This window comes from Conger conger, unplaced genomic scaffold (assembly GCF_963514075.1).
Source record: "Conger conger unplaced genomic scaffold, fConCon1.1 SCAFFOLD_86, whole genome shotgun sequence".
Classification (NCBI taxonomy): domain Eukaryota; kingdom Metazoa; phylum Chordata; class Actinopteri; order Anguilliformes; family Congridae; genus Conger; species Conger conger.
This window is the reverse complement of record NW_026890491.1, coordinates 87,554-113,065: the sequence shown is the minus strand read 5'-3', so window position 1 is coordinate 113,065 and position 25,512 is coordinate 87,554. Positions and strand designations below refer to the sequence as shown.

General features: G+C 56.1%; 23 non-coding genes and 3 pseudogenes across 23 annotated transcripts; all 26 read right to left on the bottom strand.

Moving 5' to 3' along the window:
* Nucleotides 1-409: 409 nt before the first annotated feature.
* Nucleotides 410-526, bottom strand: LOC133120396 (U5 spliceosomal RNA). The gene has a single exon (XR_009707277.1). It is a non-coding gene; the product is annotated as a U5 spliceosomal RNA (small nuclear RNA).
* A 359-nt stretch (nucleotides 527-885) lies between these two features.
* LOC133120458 (U2 spliceosomal RNA) lies at nucleotides 886-1,076 on the bottom strand. Its single transcript, XR_009707336.1, has one exon. It is a non-coding gene; the product is annotated as a U2 spliceosomal RNA (small nuclear RNA).
* A 433-nt stretch (nucleotides 1,077-1,509) lies between these two features.
* On the bottom strand, nucleotides 1,510-1,626 carry LOC133120395 (U5 spliceosomal RNA). The gene has a single exon (XR_009707276.1). It is a non-coding gene; the product is annotated as a U5 spliceosomal RNA (small nuclear RNA).
* Nucleotides 1,627-1,985: 359 nt separating this feature from the next.
* On the bottom strand, nucleotides 1,986-2,176 carry LOC133120456 (U2 spliceosomal RNA). Its single transcript, XR_009707334.1, has one exon. It is a non-coding gene; the product is annotated as a U2 spliceosomal RNA (small nuclear RNA).
* Nucleotides 2,177-2,609: 433 nt separating this feature from the next.
* LOC133120394 (U5 spliceosomal RNA) lies at nucleotides 2,610-2,726 on the bottom strand. Its single transcript, XR_009707275.1, has one exon. It is a non-coding gene; the product is annotated as a U5 spliceosomal RNA (small nuclear RNA).
* Nucleotides 2,727-3,085: 359 nt separating this feature from the next.
* On the bottom strand, nucleotides 3,086-3,276 carry LOC133120455 (U2 spliceosomal RNA). The gene has a single exon (XR_009707333.1). It is a non-coding gene; the product is annotated as a U2 spliceosomal RNA (small nuclear RNA).
* A 433-nt stretch (nucleotides 3,277-3,709) lies between these two features.
* LOC133120393 (U5 spliceosomal RNA) lies at nucleotides 3,710-3,826 on the bottom strand. Its single transcript, XR_009707274.1, has one exon. It is a non-coding gene; the product is annotated as a U5 spliceosomal RNA (small nuclear RNA).
* Nucleotides 3,827-4,185: 359 nt separating this feature from the next.
* On the bottom strand, nucleotides 4,186-4,363 carry LOC133120319 (U2 spliceosomal RNA; annotated as a pseudogene).
* A 5,140-nt stretch (nucleotides 4,364-9,503) lies between these two features.
* LOC133120330 (U2 spliceosomal RNA) lies at nucleotides 9,504-9,638 on the bottom strand (annotated as a pseudogene).
* Nucleotides 9,639-10,070: 432 nt separating this feature from the next.
* On the bottom strand, nucleotides 10,071-10,187 carry LOC133120392 (U5 spliceosomal RNA). Its single transcript, XR_009707273.1, has one exon. It is a non-coding gene; the product is annotated as a U5 spliceosomal RNA (small nuclear RNA).
* A 359-nt stretch (nucleotides 10,188-10,546) lies between these two features.
* On the bottom strand, nucleotides 10,547-10,737 carry LOC133120454 (U2 spliceosomal RNA). The gene has a single exon (XR_009707332.1). It is a non-coding gene; the product is annotated as a U2 spliceosomal RNA (small nuclear RNA).
* Nucleotides 10,738-11,170: 433 nt separating this feature from the next.
* LOC133120391 (U5 spliceosomal RNA) lies at nucleotides 11,171-11,287 on the bottom strand. The gene has a single exon (XR_009707272.1). It is a non-coding gene; the product is annotated as a U5 spliceosomal RNA (small nuclear RNA).
* Nucleotides 11,288-11,646: 359 nt separating this feature from the next.
* Nucleotides 11,647-11,837, bottom strand: LOC133120453 (U2 spliceosomal RNA). Its single transcript, XR_009707331.1, has one exon. It is a non-coding gene; the product is annotated as a U2 spliceosomal RNA (small nuclear RNA).
* Nucleotides 11,838-12,270: 433 nt separating this feature from the next.
* Nucleotides 12,271-12,387, bottom strand: LOC133120390 (U5 spliceosomal RNA). Its single transcript, XR_009707271.1, has one exon. It is a non-coding gene; the product is annotated as a U5 spliceosomal RNA (small nuclear RNA).
* Nucleotides 12,388-12,746: 359 nt separating this feature from the next.
* LOC133120324 (U2 spliceosomal RNA) lies at nucleotides 12,747-12,929 on the bottom strand. Its single transcript, XR_009707216.1, has one exon. It is a non-coding gene; the product is annotated as a U2 spliceosomal RNA (small nuclear RNA).
* Nucleotides 12,930-15,197: 2,268 nt separating this feature from the next.
* LOC133120334 (U2 spliceosomal RNA) lies at nucleotides 15,198-15,305 on the bottom strand (annotated as a pseudogene).
* A 433-nt stretch (nucleotides 15,306-15,738) lies between these two features.
* Nucleotides 15,739-15,855, bottom strand: LOC133120389 (U5 spliceosomal RNA). The gene has a single exon (XR_009707270.1). It is a non-coding gene; the product is annotated as a U5 spliceosomal RNA (small nuclear RNA).
* Nucleotides 15,856-16,214: 359 nt separating this feature from the next.
* On the bottom strand, nucleotides 16,215-16,405 carry LOC133120315 (U2 spliceosomal RNA). Its single transcript, XR_009707211.1, has one exon. It is a non-coding gene; the product is annotated as a U2 spliceosomal RNA (small nuclear RNA).
* Nucleotides 16,406-16,838: 433 nt separating this feature from the next.
* LOC133120388 (U5 spliceosomal RNA) lies at nucleotides 16,839-16,955 on the bottom strand. Its single transcript, XR_009707269.1, has one exon. It is a non-coding gene; the product is annotated as a U5 spliceosomal RNA (small nuclear RNA).
* A 359-nt stretch (nucleotides 16,956-17,314) lies between these two features.
* Nucleotides 17,315-17,505, bottom strand: LOC133120452 (U2 spliceosomal RNA). The gene has a single exon (XR_009707330.1). It is a non-coding gene; the product is annotated as a U2 spliceosomal RNA (small nuclear RNA).
* A 433-nt stretch (nucleotides 17,506-17,938) lies between these two features.
* Nucleotides 17,939-18,055, bottom strand: LOC133120387 (U5 spliceosomal RNA). Its single transcript, XR_009707268.1, has one exon. It is a non-coding gene; the product is annotated as a U5 spliceosomal RNA (small nuclear RNA).
* Nucleotides 18,056-18,414: 359 nt separating this feature from the next.
* On the bottom strand, nucleotides 18,415-18,605 carry LOC133120451 (U2 spliceosomal RNA). Its single transcript, XR_009707329.1, has one exon. It is a non-coding gene; the product is annotated as a U2 spliceosomal RNA (small nuclear RNA).
* A 433-nt stretch (nucleotides 18,606-19,038) lies between these two features.
* Nucleotides 19,039-19,155, bottom strand: LOC133120385 (U5 spliceosomal RNA). Its single transcript, XR_009707266.1, has one exon. It is a non-coding gene; the product is annotated as a U5 spliceosomal RNA (small nuclear RNA).
* A 359-nt stretch (nucleotides 19,156-19,514) lies between these two features.
* LOC133120450 (U2 spliceosomal RNA) lies at nucleotides 19,515-19,705 on the bottom strand. The gene has a single exon (XR_009707328.1). It is a non-coding gene; the product is annotated as a U2 spliceosomal RNA (small nuclear RNA).
* A 433-nt stretch (nucleotides 19,706-20,138) lies between these two features.
* Nucleotides 20,139-20,255, bottom strand: LOC133120384 (U5 spliceosomal RNA). The gene has a single exon (XR_009707265.1). It is a non-coding gene; the product is annotated as a U5 spliceosomal RNA (small nuclear RNA).
* A 359-nt stretch (nucleotides 20,256-20,614) lies between these two features.
* Nucleotides 20,615-20,804, bottom strand: LOC133120327 (U2 spliceosomal RNA). Its single transcript, XR_009707218.1, has one exon. It is a non-coding gene; the product is annotated as a U2 spliceosomal RNA (small nuclear RNA).
* Between the last annotated feature and the right edge of the window lie 4,708 nt (nucleotides 20,805-25,512).

Below are 25,512 nucleotides of genomic sequence, written 5' to 3'. Positions count from 1 at the left end.
GGCGCCCTCCCGGTGGCCCCGGACCGCGCTCGGGGGAAGACGCCACCTGGCCCAGGGGCCGGCCCCCCTCCCCGCCTTCCCAAGAACCCTGCGCACGCACTGACTGGCCGGTCGGCGAGCTACCGTAACGACCGGACTCAGCTGGCTCCTCCCACCAAGATCCACTGTCCTCCACTGGCAGGCACAGCCGCCAAAAACACTCGACACATACCGAGTACGCTGTTACGTACTTACTACCGAGTCACTTACCGAATAGCTGCTCTCTAGGCAGCGACCAAAGCTATTTAGCGAGCGGGGCATCGATCGCACGCGGCAAGCAGGCGATAAGCCAGAAACGAGCAAGTCGGCGACTCGCAAGCAACCCGCATACCTGTCGCACATTGCCGTCTGTCCTTAAACCGTTCGAAGTTGCCCCGCCCTGTGGACGGAGCATCCAAAAATAGCACAAACTCAGGTGCGTTCCTCTCCACGGAAATCTTTAGTAAAAGGCGAAAGATTTGTGCGTGCTGAAGAGAAACCCGAGCGAAATGTGACCTTTCAGCGCACCAGGCGCCTCCGGCCCCCTTCCCAGCCACTCCCCATGACCCGTGGTTGCCACTGCCGCCAGCCGGCCGGACAGACAATCCGAGAGGGAAGGTGGGAAAAGCGAGACAGCGCAATGACAACAAACAGTTACGTCCCGCACAGAAAACTACATCATTTTGCTAAAAAACAGAGGCAAGCACACTTACAACAAGGGCACATATTCACCCTATTTACAACACAATTTACATACATACAAAATAAACAAACAAACAAACAAACAAACAAAAAGGGGGAAGAACAGGGCAACCCACCCACCTAGTAAAGGACAACAAAACACAACCTTTTTTTGCACAAAACTTGGAGAGGCGCACCGTTCCCGAACGCACTGCAATAACGGGTCGATGCTTGAAGCGGACGGAGCAAGCTCCTTCTCCGACTCCCTGTGCCAAAAATCCGTTTAATATATAGTCCCCTGATAGGGGACGTATCAGATATTAAACTGATAAGAACAGATACTACACTTGATCTTAGCCAAAAGGCCGAGAAGCGATAACCGCACACTGGCCCCTGCCGACGGCGCCCTCCCGGTGGCCCCGGACCGCGCTCGGGGGAAGACGCCACCTGGCCCAGGGGCCGGCCCCCCTCCCCGCCTTCCCAAGAACCCTGCGCACGCACTGACTGGCCGGTCGGCGAGCTACCGTAACGACCGGACTCAGCTGGCTCCTCCCACCAAGATCCACTGTCCTCCACTGGCAGGCACAGCCGCCAAAAACACTCGACACATACCGAGTACGCTGTTACGTACTTACTACCGAGTCACTTACCGAATAGCTGCTCTCTAGGCAGCGACCAAAGCTATTTAGCGAGCGGGGCATCGATCGCACGCGGCAAGCAGGCGATAAGCCAGAAACGAGCAAGTCGGCGACTCGCAAGCAACCCGCATACCTGTCGCACATTGCCGTCTGTCCTTAAACCGTTCGAAGTTGCCCCGCCCTGTGGACGGAGCATCCAAAAATAGCACAAACTCAGGTGCGTTCCTCTCCACGGAAATCTTTAGTAAAAGGCGAAAGATTTGTGCGTGCTGAAGAGAAACCCGAGCGAAATGTGACCTTTCAGCGCACCAGGCGCCTCCGGCCCCCTTCCCAGCCACTCCCCATGACCCGTGGTTGCCACTGCCGCCAGCCGGCCGGACAGACAATCCGAGAGGGAAGGTGGGAAAAGCGAGACAGCGCAATGACAACAAACAGTTACGTCCCGCACAGAAAACTACATCATTTTGCTAAAAAACAGAGGCAAGCACACTTACAACAAGGGCACATATTCACCCTATTTACAACACAATTTACATACATACAAAATAAACAAACAAACAAACAAACAAACAAAAAGGGGGAAGAACAGGGCAACCCACCCACCTAGTAAAGGACAACAAAACACAACCTTTTTTTGCACAAAACTTGGAGAGGCGCACCGTTCCCGAACGCACTGCAATAACGGGTCGATGCTTGAAGCGGACGGAGCAAGCTCCTTCTCCGACTCCCTGTGCCAAAAATCCGTTTAATATATAGTCCCCTGATAGGGGACGTATCAGATATTAAACTGATAAGAACAGATACTACACTTGATCTTAGCCAAAAGGCCGAGAAGCGATAACCGCACACTGGCCCCTGCCGACGGCGCCCTCCCGGTGGCCCCGGACCGCGCTCGGGGGAAGACGCCACCTGGCCCAGGGGCCGGCCCCCCTCCCCGCCTTCCCAAGAACCCTGCGCACGCACTGACTGGCCGGTCGGCGAGCTACCGTAACGACCGGACTCAGCTGGCTCCTCCCACCAAGATCCACTGTCCTCCACTGGCAGGCACAGCCGCCAAAAACACTCGACACATACCGAGTACGCTGTTACGTACTTACTACCGAGTCACTTACCGAATAGCTGCTCTCTAGGCAGCGACCAAAGCTATTTAGCGAGCGGGGCATCGATCGCACGCGGCAAGCAGGCGATAAGCCAGAAACGAGCAAGTCGGCGACTCGCAAGCAACCCGCATACCTGTCGCACATTGCCGTCTGTCCTTAAACCGTTCGAAGTTGCCCCGCCCTGTGGACGGAGCATCCAAAAATAGCACAAACTCAGGTGCGTTCCTCTCCACGGAAATCTTTAGTAAAAGGCGAAAGATTTGTGCGTGCTGAAGAGAAACCCGAGCGAAATGTGACCTTTCAGCGCACCAGGCGCCTCCGGCCCCCTTCCCAGCCACTCCCCATGACCCGTGGTTGCCACTGCCGCCAGCCGGCCGGACAGACAATCCGAGAGGGAAGGTGGGAAAAGCGAGACAGCGCAATGACAACAAACAGTTACGTCCCGCACAGAAAACTACATCATTTTGCTAAAAAACAGAGGCAAGCACACTTACAACAAGGGCACATATTCACCCTATTTACAACACAATTTACATACATACAAAATAAACAAACAAACAAACAAACAAACAAAAAGGGGGAAGAACAGGGCAACCCACCCACCTAGTAAAGGACAACAAAACACAACCTTTTTTTGCACAAAACTTGGAGAGGCGCACCGTTCCCGAACGCACTGCAATAACGGGTCGATGCTTGAAGCGGACGGAGCAAGCTCCTTCTCCGACTCCCTGTGCCAAAAATCCGTTTAATATATAGTCCCCTGATAGGGGACGTATCAGATATTAAACTGATAAGAACAGATACTACACTTGATCTTAGCCAAAAGGCCGAGAAGCGATAACCGCACACTGGCCCCTGCCGACGGCGCCCTCCCGGTGGCCCCGGACCGCGCTCGGGGGAAGACGCCACCTGGCCCAGGGGCCGGCCCCCCTCCCCGCCTTCCCAAGAACCCTGCGCACGCACTGACTGGCCGGTCGGCGAGCTACCGTAACGACCGGACTCAGCTGGCTCCTCCCACCAAGATCCACTGTCCTCCACTGGCAGGCACAGCCGCCAAAAACACTCGACACATACCGAGTACGCTGTTACGTACTTACTACCGAGTCACTTACCGAATAGCTGCTCTCTAGGCAGCGACCAAAGCTATTTAGCGAGCGGGGCATCGATCGCACGCGGCAAGCAGGCGATAAGCCAGAAACGAGCAAGTCGGCGACTCGCAAGCAACCCGCATACCTGTCGCACATTGCCGTCTGTCCTTAAACCGTTCGAAGTTGCCCCGCCCTGTGGACGGAGCATCCAAAAATAGCACAAACTCAGGTGCGTTCCTCTCCACGGAAATCTTTAGTAAAAGGCGAAAGATTTGTGCGTGCTGAAGAGAAACCCGAGCGAAATGTGACCTTTCAGCGCACCAGGCGCCTCCGGCCCCCTTCCCAGCCACTCCCCATGACCCGTGGTTGCCACTGCCGCCAGCCGGCCGGACAGACAATCCGAGAGGGAAGGTGGGAAAAGCGAGACAGCGCAATGACAACAAACAGTTACGTCCCGCACAGAAAACTACATCATTTTGCTAAAAAACAGAGGCAAGCACACTTACAACAAGGGCACATATTCACCCTATTTACAACACAATTTACATACATACAAAATAAACAAACAAACAAACAAACAAACAAAAAGGGGGAAGAACAGGGCAACCCACCCACCTAGTAAAGGACAACAAAACACAACCTTTTTTTGCACAAAACTTGGAGAGGCGCACCGTTCCCGAACGCACTGCAATAACGGGTCGATGCTTGAAGCGGACGGAGCAAGCTCCTTCTCCGACTCCCTGTGCCAAAAATCCGTTTAATATATAGTCCCCTGATAGGGGACGTATCAGATATTAAACTGATAAGAACAGATTTTTTTGTATTTAAATTAATTTATTGGTCCGCACCAAACACATTACACATCACATTCCCTTACAACACTGAACAACAAAACCCAAATCACATCGTCTTGACAAAAGTAAACTCAAAACCCCCCCCTCCCCTAAAGTCCCAACACATTCCCACTGTACAAACACATTTCAATACAAACAAAAACAGAACAGAAACCAGCAACACAACCAAGAACAGAAACAAAAGCAGAACCACAACCAAACCCCTCAAAAACCCTTATATCACCCCCTTCCATCGCTCCCATGCAGCGTGGAATCCCCAGCTCAGCACCTCCCATCCGAAGCGCCGCTCCACCTCCGCCTCCACCATCCGCACCACCCCCCTCCCTGTCCACCCCGTCTTCACCGCCCCCCTCTCCCCCCGCGCCCCCCACAGCTTCTGCTTCGCCAGGCTCAGCAGCAGCAGCGTCTGAAACCTGGCCCTCCCCTTCTCCCTCCCCAACCCCTCTCCAAAAAACACTCCCTCCCGTGTCACCCCCCTTACCCTCCTGTACCTCCTCCCCATCAGCTGCCACACCTCCTGGGCAAAGGGGCAGCCCCAGAAGACATGGGCCACGGTCTCTTCCTCCCTCCCACAGCCCTCCCTGGGACAGAACCTGTTCTGAGTCAGCCCGTGCCGGTACAGGACGTCCCTCACTGGCAGCCTCCCGTAGGCCACCAGCCAGTTCAGGTCCCTTAGGCGGTTCTCCAGGCCCTTTGGCTGGATCGCCGCCCAGACCTCCCGCCCCACCGGCACTCCTGTCCCCCCCACAGGCCTCAGCCGAGCCTTTAAGGCCTTGTACAGGGCCCTGTGCTGCAGCACCAGCCCCTTGTCTGCACACTCCTTGTGCCTCTTGGCCCAGCGCCCCACCTGCACATAATGCGCAGGGGCCACCTGCCCCCTCGGCACCCTGTTGTCCCACCCCACCAAAAACCGCACACAGGACGAAAACCAAAAACGAACAAAATACTGAAACTTATGACAAACCGGGGAAACCAAGGAAACACACAAATTACAAAAAAACAACACATCTAACTTAAGCGGAACATGTAACACATCCCTCCCTCCCTCCTCCACCGCCATATACATTACCTCTCTCCTTATATACTCGTAACCCCCCCCCCACAAAAACTTGAACACCGCCCGCACCAGCTCCCTCTTAAGCCGCACGGGCAAAGGAAAAACATACGACAAATAAACTAAAAACGGAAAAATGTCGGCCTTTACCGCTACCACCCTCCCGGACAGTGTGAGCCGGCGTGTTGACCAGAGGCCTAACTTGGTCTTCACACCCGCCACCCTCTTCTCCCAGTTCCTCACTGCGTCCCGCCTGTCTCCCTCTCCAAACTCTACCCCCAGGACCCTCACTGGCCCTATACTTACCTGCAGCCCACACTGTCCATCCCTTCTACCCTTCCACGCCCCTAAATACTTCATGGTGGACTTTGCCAGGTTAACAGAAGCCCCCGCCCCCCTGGCAAAGTCCCCCACCACCTCCATTGCCCTCCGCACACTCCCGTCCCCCTCCAAAAACAGACAGACATCGTCTGCGTACAGCCCTGCCTTCACGCTCTCCCCCCCTGCTCCTGGCATTGGGACCCCTCTTATCCCTCCGTCCCTCCGCACTGCCTCGGCCATCGGCTCTATGTAAAGCACGAAGAGGAGCGGTGACAAAGGGCAACCCTGCCTTACCCCCCCCTTCTGCCCCACCATCTCCCCCAAAAACCCGTTGACCCCTACCCTACTCCCTACCCCTTTATACAGGAGCTGCAGCCACCTCAAAAACCCCACCCCAAAGCCCAAGCGCGCCAAAACCCCAAACAAAAACCCATGGCTGACCCTGTCGAAAGCCTTCTCCATGTCTAGAGAAACAAAAATCAACGGTAGGTTCCTCTCCTCCACCCAACAAAAAACGTCCCTCGTGAGCTGGAGGTTCCATGCTACGGACCTGCCCTCCACCCCACAGGTCTGATCCTCCCCCACCAGGAATGGCATGGCCAACCTCAGCCTGCCCGCCAGTGCCCGGGCGATGAGCTTATAGTCGACGCCCAGAAGTGTTATCGGGCGCCAGTTGTTCAAATCAAGCTCATCGCCCTTCTTATAGAGCAAGGCCACCACTCCCTCCTTCATCGAAGGGGCGAGCTCCCCCCTCTCGTGGATCTCCCGAACGACCTCTAAAAAATCCCGGCCCACCAGCTCCCAGAATTTAAAATAAAATTCCTTGGGAAGCCCATCCTTCCCCGGGACCTTCCCTCCCTTCATCCCGGAGAGTGCCTTTTTCAGCTCCTCCGAGCTGAAAGGCATCTCCAGTACTGCCCTCACTCCCTCCGGCACCCTCTCCTCCACCAAGCCCAGAAAACGCTCGGAGGCACTCCTGTCCACCTCCCTTTCCCCGAAGAGGAGCGAGTAGTAGCAGGAGGCCACCTTTAGCATCTCCTGCGTTCCTCTATGCACCCTCCCGTCCTCCCCCCTCAGCCCTTCCATCACCCTCTTTGCCCTCACCGCCCTCACCCTCTGGAAGAAATACGAGGAACAGGTCTCATCCTCCTCGTATTTCTCTCCTTGGCTCCTAAAAGCCAGGGAGCGTGCCTTGTCCTCATGCATGCTCTTAAGCTCTGCCTTTAAGGCCTCCCACCTCCCCTCGTCAAACTCCCCCCCGTTGTTCCATCCCACGTAGAGCCCCTCCAGCTCTCTCTGCAGCCTAAGGGAGTACCTCTGCTCCCTCCTTTTTTTCCCCCGGCAGTACGTGATGACAAAGGCCTTGATTCGGGCCTTCGTCACCTCCCACCATTCCACCGCCGAGCTAAAAAAAGGCTTCAGCTTTGCCCACCCTGCGTACGCTTCCCTGAAGCGCACGCAAAAGGCCTCCTCCTCTAAAACCTGAGTATTCATGCGCCAGCACCCTCTCCCAAAGGCTGGCGCATCCCACCCCACTGTCACCACCACCCCACTGTGGTCCGAAAAATAAAGGGGGATCACCTCGGCCGCCTTCACCCTCTGCCCCCCCGGAACAAAAACAAAATCGAGACGGGACTTGGCCCCCCTGCTGTTCCCCCAGGTAAGCCCTGGGTCCTTTGGCCACACCTCCCTAAACCCATCTTTCAGGGAGAACCTCCCTAACACACCTTTCAGGTGTGCCACCGACCAATCAGGTGATTCAAGGGAGACATTAAAGTCCCCCCCCATCACTACAAACCTACTTGTGGCACATACCTGCTCCAAAGATACAAAAAACTCCTTTCTCCTTTGTATCATGGCTGGCGCATAAACGCTTACCATCCTCAACTTTATGCCCCTCCAATCCCCATCCACCACAAGAACCCGCCCCTGCACCCACGAGAACACATTCACAATTTTTATTTCCCTCCCTCTAACCAAAATTCCCACCCCCGAGGAATGGGCCCCACCCACACTCCAAAAAGAAAACCCCTTCTTCCATTCCAAAGTAAATTTCCGAGAGTCCTCACTGGACCTCAGATGCACCTCCTGCAAAAAACAAAACGTAAAACTCTGCGCAGACAAAAAATGAAAAACTCCCCTCCTCTTTTCCCCACTTAACAACCCCCTCACATTACACGTCATTATTCTGAGATATTGTGCCATGACACAAACAAAACAGAAACTAAAGCCCCACCATCACAGGCTGAACCCCCCAAACCTCCCTCCCCCTTCCTCCTCATACTCCAAAAAGGGTACCTCATTCGGGGGCCTCAGTTGGACCATCCCCCCGTCATACCCACACTCGGACAGTGGGGAAGCCATGTCCCTCACCCGGCTCTCACCGCTCGACCTGCCTAGGGAGTCCTCAGAGTCCGAGTGAAAGTCCCCCCTGGCCACGCCCAGCCTGACCTTCTTCTTCTTCTTCTTTTTCTTTTCCCCCAGCCCTGGAGACCCGCTCTCCCCGCTGGTGCTCGCTACTGCCAGCTCCTCCGTCGCCTCCGCCCAAGTGGGGGTGCGGCTACGCTTCACCCCCCCCTCCAGGCCTCCTTCCTCACCGCCAGCTGCCCCCGCGCGCACCGCCGCAGAAGCTCCCTCTGGGGGCGCCTCTTCTGCCGCCTCTGCCTTCCGCCCCACCTCTGCTCCACCAGAGGCTGGCACTGCCCTGCCTGCCTTCGCCTCTCCCCTCCTGCCCTGAGGGTGCGGGGTGGGGGGCACCTCCCCAGATGAAGGCACCGACGAAGCTGAGGCCTCTAGCTCCGACTCCTCCACCACCTCTGCTGCAGGAGCTGCCCCTGAGCCCTGCGCCGCCTCCGCCGACTGTTGTTCCCCAGCTGGCTCGCTTCCAGGTGCCTGCGTCTCCTCCTCCTCTCCTCCAGGAGGCGCTGCATCGGCCGAAGCAGCACTGCCCTGCTCACGTCCCCGCTCCTCTGCCTGGCTCTGCTGCCCCTCCCCCTGCGCTTCCTCCTCCCCACCACCAGGGGGAGCCGGCTGTCCTCCTGCTGCCTCGGCGTAGGAGCGCCTCCGGGCCGGGCAGTCCCGGATCAGGTGTTCCCCACTCCCGCACAGATGGCACTTCCTTCCTGCCGGGCACTCGCGTGCCGCATGGCCTTCCTCCCCACATGCCAAACACACGAAGAAACTGCAGTCTTTTGCCATGTGTCCATACTTGAGGCACCTCCTGCAGTATGTAGGTAGGCCGGAATAGGTTAGAAAACCTTTATCCGGCCCGATGGAAAATACTGCAGGCAGATGCCTCACACCGCCCACCGCTTTCTCTTCTGGCCTGAGCCTCACCAGGACCTGCCTCTTCCCGTTCCACACCCCAAACCGATTCCGCATCCTCACCTCCGGCCTCAACACGGTGCAATATCTTCCCAAAAACACCTCCACCTCCCTCGCCGTCACAAACGGGTTATAAGTAAGCAGGGTAACCAGCTTCACGTCACTTGAAAAAAGGGGCTCCATGCTAATCCCCTTTAGTACTTCAGCCTCCTTCCTCTCCTTGTAGGCCTCAAAAACTTCAAGACACAGGCCCTCACTGTCCAGCGTCACATCAAACAACCCCCTACTCGGGTAGTCCTGCACACAATACATGCGCTCCACTCCCACATTGAAAAAATCTTTAAAAAGCCTTACTACAACGAACTGCAGATCCACCTTCCGTCTCTCCTCCATTGCAACCTGCAGCCGAATTGTATTCCTCCTCCTTAGGGTTCCTCCTGCCATCTCCGGTCCTGGAGCATCCATGGTCCCACACGCACAATCACTGAATCGCGAAAGTTGTCTCCGTTTGATAAGAACAGATACTACACTTGATCTTAGCCAAAAGGCCGAGAAGCGATAACCGCAAACTGGCCCCTGCCGACGGCGCCCTCCCGGTGGCCCCGGACCGCGCTCGGGGCAGACGCCACCTGGCCCAGGGGCCGGCCCCCCTCCCCGCCTTCCCAAGAACCCTGCGCACGCACTGACTGGCCGGTCGGCGAGCTACCGTAACGACCGGACTCAGCTGGCTCCTCCCACCAAGATCCACTGTCCTCCACTGGCAGGCACAGCCGCCAAAAACACTCGACACATACCGAGTACGCTGTTACGTACTTACTACCGAGTCACTTACCGAATAGCTGCTCTCTAGGCAGCGACCAAAGCTATTTAGCGAGCGGGGCATCGATCGCACGCGGCAAGCAGGCGATAAGCCAGAAACGAGCAAGTCGGCGACTCGCAAGCAACCCGCATACCTGTCGCACATTGCCGTCTGTCCTTAAACCGTTCGAAGTTGCCCCGCCCTGTGGACGGAGCATCCAAAAATAGCACAAACTCAGGTGCGTTCCTCTCCACGGAAATCTTTAGTAAAAGGCGAAAGATTTGTGCGTGCTGAAGAGAAACCCGAGCGAAATGTGACCTTTCAGCGCACCAGGCGCCTCCGGCCCCCTTCCCAGCCACTCCCCATGACCCGTGGTTGCCACTGCCGCCAGCCGGCCGGACAGACAATCCGAGAGGGAAGGTGGGAAAAGCGAGACAGCGCAATGACAACAAACAGTTACGTCCCGCACAGAAAACTACATCATTTTGCTAAAAAACAGAGGCAAGCACACTTACAACAAGGGCACATATTCACCCTATTTACAACACAATTTACATACATACAAAATAAACAAACAAACAAACAAACAAACAAAAAGGGGGAAGAACAGGGCAACCCACCCACCTAGTAAAGGACAACAAAACACAACCTTTTTTTGCACAAAACTTGGAGAGGCGCACCGTTCCCGAACGCACTGCAATAACGGGTCGATGCTTGAAGCGGACGGAGCAAGCTCCTTCTCCGACTCCCTGTGCCAAAAATCCGTTTAATATATAGTCCCCTGATAGGGGACGTATCAGATATTAAACTGATAAGAACAGATACTACACTTGATCTTAGCCAAAAGGCCGAGAAGCGATAACCGCACACTGGCCCCTGCCGACGGCGCCCTCCCGGTGGCCCCGGACCGCGCTCGGGGGAAGACGCCACCTGGCCCAGGGGCCGGCCCCCCTCCCCGCCTTCCCAAGAACCCTGCGCACGCACTGACTGGCCGGTCGGCGAGCTACCGTAACGACCGGACTCAGCTGGCTCCTCCCACCAAGATCCACTGTCCTCCACTGGCAGGCACAGCCGCCAAAAACACTCGACACATACCGAGTACGCTGTTACGTACTTACTACCGAGTCACTTACCGAATAGCTGCTCTCTAGGCAGCGACCAAAGCTATTTAGCGAGCGGGGCATCGATCGCACGCGGCAAGCAGGCGATAAGCCAGAAACGAGCAAGTCGGCGACTCGCAAGCAACCCGCATACCTGTCGCACATTGCCGTCTGTCCTTAAACCGTTCGAAGTTGCCCCGCCCTGTGGACGGAGCATCCAAAAATAGCACAAACTCAGGTGCGTTCCTCTCCACGGAAATCTTTAGTAAAAGGCGAAAGATTTGTGCGTGCTGAAGAGAAACCCGAGCGAAATGTGACCTTTCAGCGCACCAGGCGCCTCCGGCCCCCTTCCCAGCCACTCCCCATGACCCGTGGTTGCCACTGCCGCCAGCCGGCCGGACAGACAATCCGAGAGGGAAGGTGGGAAAAGCGAGACAGCGCAATGACAACAAACAGTTACGTCCCGCACAGAAAACTACATCATTTTGCTAAAAAACAGAGGCAAGCACACTTACAACAAGGGCACATATTCACCCTATTTACAACACAATTTACATACATACAAAATAAACAAACAAACAAACAAACAAACAAAAAGGGGGAAGAACAGGGCAACCCACCCACCTAGTAAAGGACAACAAAACACAACCTTTTTTTGCACAAAACTTGGAGAGGCGCACCGTTCCCGAACGCACTGCAATAACGGGTCGATGCTTGAAGCGGACGGAGCAAGCTCCTTCTCCGACTCCCTGTGCCAAAAATCCGTTTAATATATAGTCCCCTGATAGGGGACGTATCAGATATTAAACTGATAAGAACAGATACTACACTTGATCTTAGCCAAAAGGCCGAGAAGCGATAACCGCACACTGGCCCCTGCCGACGGCGCCCTCCCGGTGGCCCCGGACCGCGCTCGGGGGAAGACGCCACCTGGCCCAGGGGCCGGCCCCCCTCCCCGCCTTCCCAAGAACCCTGCGCACGCACTGACTGGCCGGTCGGCGAGCTACCGTAACGACCGGACTCAGCTGGCTCCTCCCACCAAGATCCACTGTCCTCCACTGGCAGGCACAGCCGCCAAAAACACTCGACACATACCGAGTACGCTGTTACGTACTTACTACCGAGTCACTTACCGAATAGCTGCTCTCTAGGCAGCGACCAAAGCTATTTAGCGAGCGGGGCATCGATCGCACGCGGCAAGCAGGCGATAAGCCAGAAACGAGCAAGTCGGCGACTCGCAAGCAACCCGCATACCTGTCGCACATTGCCGTCTGTCCTTAAACCGTTCGAAGTTGCCCCGCCCTGTGGACGGAGCATCCAAAAATAGCACAAACTCAGGTGCGTTCCTCTCCACGGAAATCTTTAGTAAAAGGCGAAAGATTTGTGCGTGCTGAAGAGAAACCCGAGCGAAATGTGACCTTTCAGCGCACCAGGCGCCTCCGGCCCCCTTCCCAGCCACTCCCCATGACCCGTGGTTGCCACTGCCGCCAGCCGGCCGGACAGACAATCCGAGAGGGAAGGTGGGAAAAGCGAGACAGCGCAATGACAACAAACAGTTACGTCCCGCACAGAAAACTACATCATTTTGCTAAAAAACAGAGGCAAGCACACTTACAACAAGGGCACATATTCACCCTATTTACAACACAATTTACATACATACAAAATAAACAAACAAACAAACAAACAAACAAAAAGGGGGAAGAACAGGGCAACCCACCCACCTAGTAAAGGACAACAAAACACAACCTTTTTTTGCACAAAACTTGGAGAGGCGCACCGTTCCCGAACGCACTGCAATAACGGGTCGATGCTTGAAGCGGACGGAGCAAGCTCCTTCTCCGACTCCCTGTGCCAAAAATCCGTTTAATATATAGTCCCCTGATAGGGGACGTATCAGATATTAAACTGATAAGAACAGATTTTTTTTTTTTTTTTTATATTTAAATTATTTTATTGGTCCGCACCAAACTCATTTCATTTACATACAAACAATAACCAAACAAAATCCAAACCACATCCTCTTCACAAATGTAAACTCAAAACCCCACCCTCCCCGGAAGTCCCAACACATTCCCACTGTACAAACACATTTCAAACCAAACAAAAACAGAACAGAAAACAACCATACAACACAAAAGCAGCACCAACAAACAAAACCTTTCAACAAACATTTTATCCCTCCACTCCTACATCGCCTTACCTTACAAATACTGAACAACAAAAACCAAAACACATCCTCTTGACAAAAGTAAAACCAAACCCCCCCCCTGAAGTCCCAAAGTCCCAACACATTCCCACTGTACAAACACATTTCAAACCAAACAAAAACAGAACAGAAACAACCATACAACACAAAAGCGGCACCAACAAACAAAAACTTTCCAAAAAACATTTTATCCCTCCACTCCTACATCGCCTTACCTTACAAATACTGAACAACAAAAACCAAAACACATCCTCTTGACAAAAGTAAACTCAAAACCCCTCCCTCCCCTGAAGTCCCAAAGTCCCAACACATTCCCACTGTACAAACACATTTCAAACCAAACAAAAACAGCCATACACTAACAATGGCAGCACAAACAAACCCACAAACAAAACCCTTCAAAACCCTTATATCCCCACACTCCCACACTCCAAAAAGAAAACCCTTCCATTCCAACGAAAAAAAAACAAAACACAAGCCCCCCCGCCATCACAGGCCAAAACCCCCCCCCCTCCCTCCCCCTTCCTCCTCACAATCCAGGAACGGTACCTCATTCGGGGGCCTCTGCTGGACCGGCCCCTCGTCGTACCCACACTCGGACAGGGGGGAAGCCATGTCCCACACCAGGCTCTCACCGCTCGACACATCCGTGGAGTCCCCAGAGTCCAGGTGTAATCCCCCCCTGACCACGCCGAGCCTAACCTTCTTCTTCTTCTTCTTCTTCTTCTCCTTCTCCCCCGGGGATCCGCTCTCCCCGCTTGTGCTCTCCACCGCCAGCTCCTCAATGGCTTCCGCCCAAGTGGGGGTGCGGCTGCGCTTCACCCCCCCCTCCAGGCCTCCTTCCTCAGCCCCAGCTGCCCCTGCGCACACTGCCCCAAAGGCTCTCTCTGGGGGTGCCTTCCCCGCTGCCTCCACTTGGCCCACCACCTCTGCTCCACCCAGGGCCGGCACTGCTCTGCCTGCCTTCCCCTCTCCCCTCCTGGCCCGAGGACGTGGGGTGGGGGGCACTTCTCCCGATGCCGGCGCTGAGGAAGCTGAAGCCTCCAGCTCCGACTCCTCCACCACCTCCTCAACCGCCTTCTCCGCCACAGGAGCTACCTCCGCCGCTGGCTTGCTTCCCCGTCTCGGCACTCCCTCCTCCACTCCTCCAGGGGGCGCTGCCTCAGCAGGAGCAGCACTGCCCTGCTCACGTCCCTGCTCCTCTGCCTGGCTCTGCTGCCCCTCCCCCTGCGCTTCCTCCTCCCCACCACCAGGGGGAGCCGGCTGTCCTCCTGCTGCCTCGGCGTAGGTGCGCCTCCGGGCCGGGCAGTCCCGGATCAGGTGTTCCCCACTCCCGCACAGATGGCACTTCCTTCCTGCCGGGCACTCGCGTGCCGCATGGCCTTCCTCCCCACATGCCAAACACACAAACGAACTGCAGTCTTTTCCCATGTGGCCATACTTGAGGCACCTCCTGCAGTATGTAGGTAGGCCGGAATAGGTAAGAAAACCTTTATCCGGCCCGATGGAAAATACTGCAGGCAGATGCCTCACACCGCCCACCGCGTTCTCTTCTGGCCTGAGCCTCACCAGGACCTGCCTCTTCCCGTTCCACACCCCAAAACGATTCCGCATCCTCACTTCCGTCCTCAACACGGTGCAATACCTTCCCAAAAAAACCTCCACCTCCCTCGCCGTCACAAACGGGTTGTACGTCAGCAGGGTAACCAGCTTCACATCTCTTGAAAACAGCGGCTCCATATTAATTCCCTTTAAAACCTCTGCCTCCTTCCGTTCTTTGTAGGCCTCAAAAACCTCCAAACACAGGCCCTCACTCTCCAAAGTTACATCAAACAGGCCTCTGCTCGGGTAATCCTGCACACAGTACATCTGCTCCACTCCAACCTCAAAAAAATCTTTAAAGAGCCTTACTACAACATACTGCAAGTCCACCTTCCGTCTCTCCTCCGTCGCAACCTGCAGCCGAATTGTATTCCTCCTCCTCAGTGTTCCTCCTGGCATCTCCGGTCCTGGAGCATCCATGGTCCCGCACGAAAAAAGCCTCTGGATCGCGACCCTCGTTTCCGTCTGATAAGAACAGATACTACACTTGATCTTAGCCAAAAGGCCGAGAAGCGATAACCGCACACTGGCCCCTGCCGACGGCGCCCTCCCGGTGGCCCCGGACCGCGCTCGGGGGAAGACGCCACCTGGCCCAGGGGCCGGCCCCCCTCCCCGCCTTCCCAAGAACCCTGCGCACGCACTGACTGGCCGGTCGGCGAGCTACCGTAACGACCGGACTCAGCTGGCTCCTCCCACCAAGATCCACTGTCCTCCACTGGCAGGCACAGCCGCCAAAAACACTCGACACATACCGAGTACGCTGTTACGTACTTACTACCGAGTCACTTACCGAATAGCTGCTCTCTAGGCAGCGACCAAAGCTATTTAGCGAGCGGGGCATCGATCGCACGCGGCAAGCAGGCGATAAGCCAGAAACGAGCAAGTCGGCGACTCGCAAGCAACCCGCATACCTGTCGCACATTGCCGTCTGTCCTTAAACCGTTCGAAGTTGCCCCGCCCTGTGGACGGAGCATCCAAAAATAGCACAAACTCAGGTGCGTTCCTCTCCACGGAAATCTTTAGTAAAAGGCGAAAGATTTGTGCGTGCTGAAGAGAAACCCGAGCGAAATGTGACCTTTCAGCGCACCAGGCGCCTCCGGCCCCCTTCCCAGCCACTCCCCATGACCCGTGGTTGCCACTGCCGCCAGCCGGCCGGACAGACAATCCGAGAGGGAAGGTGGGAAAAGCGAGACAGCGCAATGACAACAAACAGTTACGTCCCGCACAGAAAACTACATCATTTTGCTAAAAAACAGAGGCAAGCACACTTACAACAAGGGCACATATTCACCCTATTTACAACACAATTTACATACATACAAAATAAACAAACAAACAAACAAACAAACAAAAAGGGGGAAGAACAGGGCAACCCACCCACCTAGTAAAGGACAACAAAACACAACCTTTTTTTGCACAAAACTTGGAGAGGCGCACCGTTCCCGAACACACTGCAATAACGGGTCGATGCTTGAAGCGGACGGAGCAAGCTCCTTCTCCGACTCCCTGTGCCAAAAATCCGTTTAATATATAGTCCCCTGATAGGGGACGTATCAGATATTAAACTGATAAGAACAGATACTACACTTGATCTTAGCCAAAAGGCCGAGAAGCGATAACCGCACACTGGCCCCTGCCGACGGCGCCCTCCCGGTGGCCCCGGACCGCGCTCGGGGGAAGACGCCACCTGGCCCAGGGGCCGGCCCCCCTCCCCGCCTTCCCAAGAACCCTGCGCACGCACTGACTGGCCGGTCGGCGAGCTACCGTAACGACCGGACTCAGCTGGCTCCTCCCACCAAGATCCACTGTCCTCCACTGGCAGGCACAGCCGCCAAAAACACTCGACACATACCGAGTACGCTGTTACGTACTTACTACCGAGTCACTTACCGAATAGCTGCTCTCTAGGCAGCGACCAAAGCTATTTAGCGAGCGGGGCATCGATCGCACGCGGCAAGCAGGCGATAAGCCAGAAACGAGCAAGTCGGCGACTCGCAAGCAACCCGCATACCTGTCGCACATTGCCGTCTGTCCTTAAACCGTTCGAAGTTGCCCCGCCCTGTGGACGGAGCATCCAAAAATAGCACAAACTCAGGTGCGTTCCTCTCCACGGAAATCTTTAGTAAAAGGCGAAAGATTTGTGCGTGCTGAAGAGAAACCCGAGCGAAATGTGACCTTTCAGCGCACCAGGCGCCTCCGGCCCCCTTCCCAGCCACTCCCCATGACCCGTGGTTGCCACTGCCGCCAGCCGGCCGGACAGACAATCCGAGAGGGAAGGTGGGAAAAGCGAGACAGCGCAATGACAACAAACAGTTACGTCCCGCACAGAAAACTACATCATTTTGCTAAAAAACAGAGGCAAGCACACTTACAACAAGGGCACATATTCACCCTATTTACAACACAATTTACATACATACAAAATAAACAAACAAACAAACAAACAAACAAAAAGGGGGAAGAACAGGGCAACCCACCCACCTAGTAAAGGACAACAAAACACAACCTTTTTTTGCACAAAACTTGGAGAGGCGCACCGTTCCCGAACGCACTGCAATAACGGGTCGATGCTTGAAGCGGACGGAGCAAGCTCCTTCTCCGACTCCCTGTGCCAAAAATCCGTTTAATATATAGTCCCCTGATAGGGGACGTATCAGATATTAAACTGATAAGAACAGATACTACACTTGATCTTAGCCAAAAGGCCGAGAAGCGATAACCGCACACTGGCCCCTGCCGACGGCGCCCTCCCGGTGGCCCCGGACCGCGCTCGGGGGAAGACGCCACCTGGCCCAGGGGCCGGCCCCCCTCCCCGCCTTCCCAAGAACCCTGCGCACGCACTGACTGGCCGGTCGGCGAGCTACCGTAACGACCGGACTCAGCTGGCTCCTCCCACCAAGATCCACTGTCCTCCACTGGCAGGCACAGCCGCCAAAAACACTCGACACATACCGAGTACGCTGTTACGTACTTACTACCGAGTCACTTACCGAATAGCTGCTCTCTAGGCAGCGACCAAAGCTATTTAGCGAGCGGGGCATCGATCGCACGCGGCAAGCAGGCGATAAGCCAGAAACGAGCAAGTCGGCGACTCGCAAGCAACCCGCATACCTGTCGCACATTGCCGTCTGTCCTTAAACCGTTCGAAGTTGCCCCGCCCTGTGGACGGAGCATCCAAAAATAGCACAAACTCAGGTGCGTTCCTCTCCACGGAAATCTTTAGTAAAAGGCGAAAGATTTGTGCGTGCTGAAGAGAAACCCGAGCGAAATGTGACCTTTCAGCGCACCAGGCGCCTCCGGCCCCCTTCCCAGCCACTCCCCATGACCCGTGGTTGCCACTGCCGCCAGCCGGCCGGACAGACAATCCGAGAGGGAAGGTGGGAAAAGCGAGACAGCGCAATGACAACAAACAGTTACGTCCCGCACAGAAAACTACATCATTTTGCTAAAAAACAGAGGCAAGCACACTTACAACAAGGGCACATATTCACCCTATTTACAACACAATTTACATACATACAAAATAAACAAACAAACAAACAAACAAACAAAAAGGGGGAAGAACAGGGCAACCCACCCACCTAGTAAAGGACAACAAAACACAACCTTTTTTTGCACAAAACTTGGAGAGGCGCACCGTTCCCGAACGCACTGCAATAACGGGTCGATGCTTGAAGCGGACGGAGCAAGCTCCTTCTCCGACTCCCTGTGCCAAAAATCCGTTTAATATATAGTCCCCTGATAGGGGACGTATCAGATATTAAACTGATAAGAACAGATACTACACTTGATCTTAGCCAAAAGGCCGAGAAGCGATAACCGCACACTGGCCCCTGCCGACGGCGCCCTCCCGGTGGCCCCGGACCGCGCTCGGGGGAAGACGCCACCTGGCCCAGGGGCCGGCCCCCCTCCCCGCCTTCCCAAGAACCCTGCGCACGCACTGACTGGCCGGTCGGCGAGCTACCGTAACGACCGGACTCAGCTGGCTCCTCCCACCAAGATCCACTGTCCTCCACTGGCAGGCACAGCCGCCAAAAACACTCGACACATACCGAGTACGCTGTTACGTACTTACTACCGAGTCACTTACCGAATAGCTGCTCTCTAGGCAGCGACCAAAGCTATTTAGCGAGCGGGGCATCGATCGCACGCGGCAAGCAGGCGATAAGCCAGAAACGAGCAAGTCGGCGACTCGCAAGCAACCCGCATACCTGTCGCACATTGCCGTCTGTCCTTAAACCGTTCGAAGTTGCCCCGCCCTGTGGACGGAGCATCCAAAAATAGCACAAACTCAGGTGCGTTCCTCTCCACGGAAATCTTTAGTAAAAGGCGAAAGATTTGTGCGTGCTGAAGAGAAACCCGAGCGAAATGTGACCTTTCAGCGCACCAGGCGCCTCCGGCCCCCTTCCCAGCCACTCCCCATGACCCGTGGTTGCCACTGCCGCCAGCCGGCCGGACAGACAATCCGAGAGGGAAGGTGGGAAAAGCGAGACAGCGCAATGACAACAAACAGTTACGTCCCGCACAGAAAACTACATCATTTTGCTAAAAAACAGAGGCAAGCACACTTACAACAAGGGCACATATTCACCCTATTTACAACACAATTTACATACATACAAAATAAACAAACAAACAAACAAACAAACAAAAAGGGGGAAGAACAGGGCAACCCACCCACCTAGTAAAGGACAACAAAACACAACCTTTTTTTGCACAAAACTTGGAGAGGCGCACCGTTCCCGAACGCACTGCAATAACGGGTCGATGCTTGAAGCGGACGGAGCAAGCTCCTTCTCCGACTCCCTGTGCCAAAAATCCGTTTAATATATAGTCCCCTGATAGGGGACGTATCAGATATTAAACTGATAAGAACAGATACTACACTTGATCTTAGCCAAAAGGCCGAGAAGCGATAACCGCACACTGGCCCCTGCCGACGGCGCCCTCCCGGTGGCCCCGGACCGCGCTCGGGGGAAGACGCCACCTGGCCCAGGGGCCGGCCCCCCTCCCCGCCTTCCCAAGAACCCTGCGCACGCACTGACTGGCCGGTCGGCGAGCTACCGTAACGACCGGACTCAGCTGGCTCCTCCCACCAAGATCCACTGTCCTCCACTGGCAGGCACAGCCGCCAAAAACACTCGACACATACCGAGTACGCTGTTACGTACTTACTACCGAGTCACTTACCGAATAGCTGCTCTCTAGGCAGCGACCAAAGCTATTTAGCGAGCGGGGCATCGATCGCACGCGGCAAGCAGGCGATAAGCCAGAAACGAGCAAGTCGGCGACTCGCAAGCAACCCGCATACCTGTCGCACATTGCCGTCTGTCCTTAAACCGTTCGAAGTTGCCCCGCCCTGTGGACGGAGCATCCAAAAATAGCACAAACTCAGGTGCGTTCCTCTCCACGGAAATCTTTAGTAAAAGGCGAAAGATTTGTGCGTGCTGAAGAGAAACCCGAGCGAAATGTGACCTTTCAGCGCACCAGGCGCCTCCGGCCCCCTTCCCAGCCACTCCCCATGACCCGTGGTTGCCACTGCCGCCAGCCGGCCGGACAGACAATCCGAGAGGGAAGGTGGGAAAAGCGAGACAGCGCAATGACAACAAACAGTTACGTCCCGCACAGAAAACTACATCATTTTGCTAAAAAACAGAGGCAAGCACACTTACAACAAGGGCACATATTCACCCTATTTACAACACAATTTACATACATACAAAATAAACAAACAAACAAACAAACAAACAAAAAGGGGGAAGAACAGGGCAACCCACCCACCTAGTAAAGGACAACAAAACACAACCTTTTTTTGCACAAAACTTGGAGAGGCGCACCGTTCCCGAACGCACTGCAATAACGGGTCGATGCTTGAAGCGGACGGAGCAAGCTCCTTCTCCGACTCCCTGTGCCAAAAATCCGTTTAATATATAGTCCCCTGATAGGGGACGTATCAGATATTAAACTGATAAGAACAGATTTTTTTTTTTTTTTTTTTTTTTGTATTTAAATTAATTTATTGGTCCACACCAACCTCATTACATTTTCATACAAACAATAAACAAACAAATTCCAAACCACATCCTCTTAACAACTGTAAACTCAAAACCCCACCCTCCCCTGAAGTCCCAAAGTCCCAACACATTCCCACTGTATCAACACATTTCAAACCAAACAAAAACAGAACCGAAACAACCATACAACCCCCCACCCCACCCCCTCCCACCCTAATTACAAAACCCCAAACAAACAACTCCAACAACAAAAACAATACAAATACAAAAACAACAAGAAGAACCCCACCCTCCACCCTCCCCCCTCCCCACCCCACCCCACCCCACCCCACAAACCCCGAACCCAACCACCCCAATCACATACATTCTATTTACATGCTTACATATTCCCAGGACCCCCCTCCCAGAGGAAGAGCCTTTCCAGGCCTCCCCAGTACTCCCGCACCCATTCCCACCCGTGCACCACCCCATCCCCCCTTATTCTCTCCGCTACCCTCCCCGAGAACCTATAGTAGAGCTGGCTGGGAGTCAGGACCCTCAGCCTCATCCCCACTGCTGCCATCCTGTCCTCCCACAGCACCCACTTGCCATACCCTATCACCTCCCACACTACACCCTCAGCCACAGCTCCCACTGCTGCCAGCCCCCGCCTGTACAGAACTCTCTCTCTGCTCAGGGTGAAGGCAGGCCCTACCCCACTGAGGAGGCCCTGCACCAACCCCCAGTACACCCTTGCGAACCGGCACTCCCATAGGGCGTGAGCCACCGACTCCACCAGCCCACAGCCCCTTGGACAGAGTGGGCTGGCACTGCACCCATGGCGATGCAGCACCTCCCGCACCGACAGTCTGCCCATCGCGCACAGCCAGTGGAGGTCCCGCACCACCCCTGGTGCCCTCCCCCCGCTCACCTTGCCCCACTCGAGGTTCAGCGGCACCCCTTCAGGACCTGCCACTTGCCTGCCCGCAATGCTCTTATACAGCAGCCTGTGCTGGAGAAGTCTCTCCCTCTCCACTGGAGCCGGGCACTGCCTAAGGAAGCGCTGCACCGCCTGATAGGCCGGGGACTGCTGTTCTGCCCGTGGAGCCACGTGGGTCAGCGGCACCCAGTGCCTCAGCGCGTTTGCCAGGTGGAGACGGGCGAAGTGGTAGCACTTATGTGGGACCCTTTCCAGGACCATTCTACATGCGAAAGCTGTAAATATCGCGTCAAGCTTCAGGGGGATTCTCGGCACGCCGCGACCCCCCATGTCCACTGGCATGTACATGAGGTCGCGACGCACGTACTCGTACCTCCCTCCCCACAGAAACTTGAACATGGCCCTGGTCAGGGCCACCTTGATCCTAGCAGGAACTGGGAAGACGTAGGCCAGATGCAAGAGTAGCGGGAGCAGGACAGCCCTCACCACTACCACCCTCCCAGTCAGCGACAGCCGCCTGCGTGCCCACACCCCCAGCCGCGATCTCACCAGCGCCATACGTTCTTCCCAGTTCCGCTCACCACTGCCCTGGGGAAAGAAGCGCACCCCCAACACCTTCAGTCCCCCTTGGCACCGCTCCCAGCCACCATAGTCCCTCACCTCCTCTCTCCACCGACCACACAGCAGGACTGAGGACTTGGACAGGTTCACCCTGGAGCCCGTCCCTGCCGCAAACCTGTCCACCAGGACTCTCACCCTTGCCAGGGACCGAGTTGAAGACACAAAAATTGTTGTGTCATCAGCATACTGCTGGATCTTCAACTCGGCCCCTGCAGCCCCTGGGATCCTCACCCCGTCCACACCTGGGTCCCGACGCACCAGCTCTGCGAAGGGCTCCATGAACAGGACGTAGAGCAGCGGGGAGATTGGGCACCCCTGCCGCACCCCCCCCGCTTGCTCCACAGCCCCGCTCAGAAACCCATTTATTTTCACACAGCTGTACACTCCCCTGTACAGAATGCGCAACCAGGACAGAAAATGGGGGCCCAAACCCATCCGCTGCAGGACCCGGAACAGGAAGGCGTGCTGCACCCGATCGAAGGCCTTCTCCTGGTCGATGCTGACCACCGCCAGAGGAAGGCCCCGATCGCGCACCCAGTCAATTGTGTCCCGCAGCAGAACCAGGTTCCAGCTGCAGGACCGCCCCGGTACCCCACAAGTTTGGTCAGGGCTGACCAGGACGTCCATCACCTGCTTCAGGCGGACCGCAGCTGCTTTGGCCAGCAGCTTATAGTCCGCCGTCAGCAGGGTGATTGGACGCCAGTTCTTAAGGTCAGCCCTGTCCCCTCCCTTGTGGAGCAGCGTCACCACTCCCTTTCTCATGGAGGCCGACAGCGCTCCCCCCTCCAGAAGCGCCTGAAAGACCTCCATGAGATCCGGACCAATGATGTCCCAAAACTCCCTGTAGAAGTCCCACGGGAGTCCGTCATGCCCCGGGGCCCTCCCTTCCCTCATGGAGCGGAGCGCCCCTGTCAGCTCCTCCAGACTGAGCTCCGCCTCCAGTGCCTGCCCTTCCTCCCGCCCCAACCGGGGCACCACACACCCCAGCAGTGCCTCCTGCTCCTCCGGGTCGCACTCTCTCCTGCTGAAAAGGTCTCGGAAGAAGCCCTCCGCGATCCCCAGCATCTCCGGGACCCCCGTTTCCAGCCCCGCTTCCCCTTTCAACCCAGAGATCACGGCGGCCTTCCTCCGAGCCTCAGCAGCCTGAAAAAAAAAAGCAGTGGGCTTCTCCCCCTCCTCCATCTCCCTCAGCCGGCCCTGGAAGGCCAAGGCCTTAGCCCTCCCCTCCAGGAGGCTTCTCACCCTCTCCTTCGCCCCCTCATAGGCCTCCCACCTCACTGCCCTCCCCCTGTTGAGCTGGGTGTGCATATACGCCAAGGCGTCTAGCCACTTCTTCACCTCCGTCCGCTCCCTCCGCCGCTGCGCCATGCTGTACCTTTGGCAAAAAAGGCCGAAACGCACTTTTGCCGCCTCCCACCAGTCTACCACTGTGGAGTAGAACCCCCTCAGTGCCCTCACGGCCTTATAAAAGCCTCGAAAGGCCTCCTGGAACGCCCTGGATTTCATTAGGGAGGTATTCATTTTCCAGTAGCCTGGCCCCCATTGCGTGTTGGGAATGGGGACCGCCACCTGCAGCATGTCATGGTCAGATGCCCATGAAGGCTGCAGCGTGGCGGTCACCCCCACCCACTCCTTCGGCACAAAAATGTAGTCCAGGCGGCTCGCAGCTCCCCTGGAATTCCGCCAGGTAAAGCCTGGAGCCGCCGGATGTGCCGCCCGGAAGGAGTCGACCAGGCCGTAATCCCTGACCAACTCCGCCAGCGCTCTTGCCGAAAAATCCCCCCCCCCAGCAGCGCTAGCCCCACCCCCATCCAGCGACACATTAAAGTCCCCCCCCAGGATTATCCGCCTGGAGGTGGACAGACTGGGCACCAGCTCCCTAAAAACCTCCAGCCTCCGCCCACTCCGAGTTGGCCCGTACACATTAAAAATTCTTATTTTAAAAGGACCCTGATTAACGTCTGCGTACATCGCCCGCCCCGCCACAATGTCCACAGACTCCTGGATTTCCATATCAGCGCCCTTCACCAAAATCCCCAGCCCATCGGCATGAACGCTGCCCACCGACCACGCCGATGGGCCCCACGTCCACTCCTCTGAGAAACCCAGTACATCCCCCATGTCCCGAAGGTGCACCTCCTGTAACAAAAAAACCTTCCCTCTTGTCGCCGCTAAAGAGGCAAAAAGTGCCTGCCTCTTCCCCGAGTTTCTCAAACCCCGCACATTCAAAGTGATTACATTTACCACCATTTTTTTTAACAAAAAAATTTTTTACTGACCTTCAATCCCCTTCCTTCTCAGAGGAGTCCCCCCCTCCCTCGAGTCCTTTCTCCATCCCCATCACCCCTGTGATCCCCGCCACATCCCAGCCTGCAAACTGGGAAGCCGGGCTGACTGCCGGTCCCGCTGAGGCCGCAGAGGCTCCGGATGCCTCCTCCAGGTCCACCTCAATGTCCACCTCCTGGGCCTCCCCCTCCGCCGAGTCTGAAAGGGCCAGGAACCTGTTCTGCAGAGGGATGCCCGGTCCTGCCTTTGCTTCTCTCCCGTTCGTGTCCCCCGAGCGAACCCGCTTCCGTGCTGCCACCTGCGCCCACTCCGGCACCTCTCCCTCTGGAGGAGGGCTGTCCCCCCACGCCAACGGGGTCTGCAGGTCCGCAGTGGTGCACATAGCCGCTCCCTCCGCCTCCGGGGACAAAACCTCCTCCACAGGAGGCACCGACAAAGGGGAAAATAGCTCCGGCGAACCCTCTCTTGGGACTCCGGACTCCTCCGCCCAGACCCTCGCCTTCATCACCACTGCCCCAAGCCCCAAACCCAGGCCAGGACGCGAGGAAGGCCCGAAGATCTGCCCCGGTGAGTAGGCCCGGACCGGACCGGAATCCGGACCCAGACCGGAACCCGGAACCGGACCAGAACCCGGAGCCGGACCGGAACCCGAACCGGAATCCGGAGCCGGACCGGAACCCGAACCGGAATCCGGAGCCGGACCGGACCCCAGAGCCGGACCCGGGCCGGAACCCGGAGCCCGCACGGAATCCGGAGCCGGACCGGAACCCGGAGCCGGACCGGAACCCAAAGCCAGACCCGGACCGGAAACCGGAGCCCGACCGGAAGCCGGACCCGACCCAGACCAAGCCTCCATGGTCTCACTGGACCCCCTTGCCTCTTGC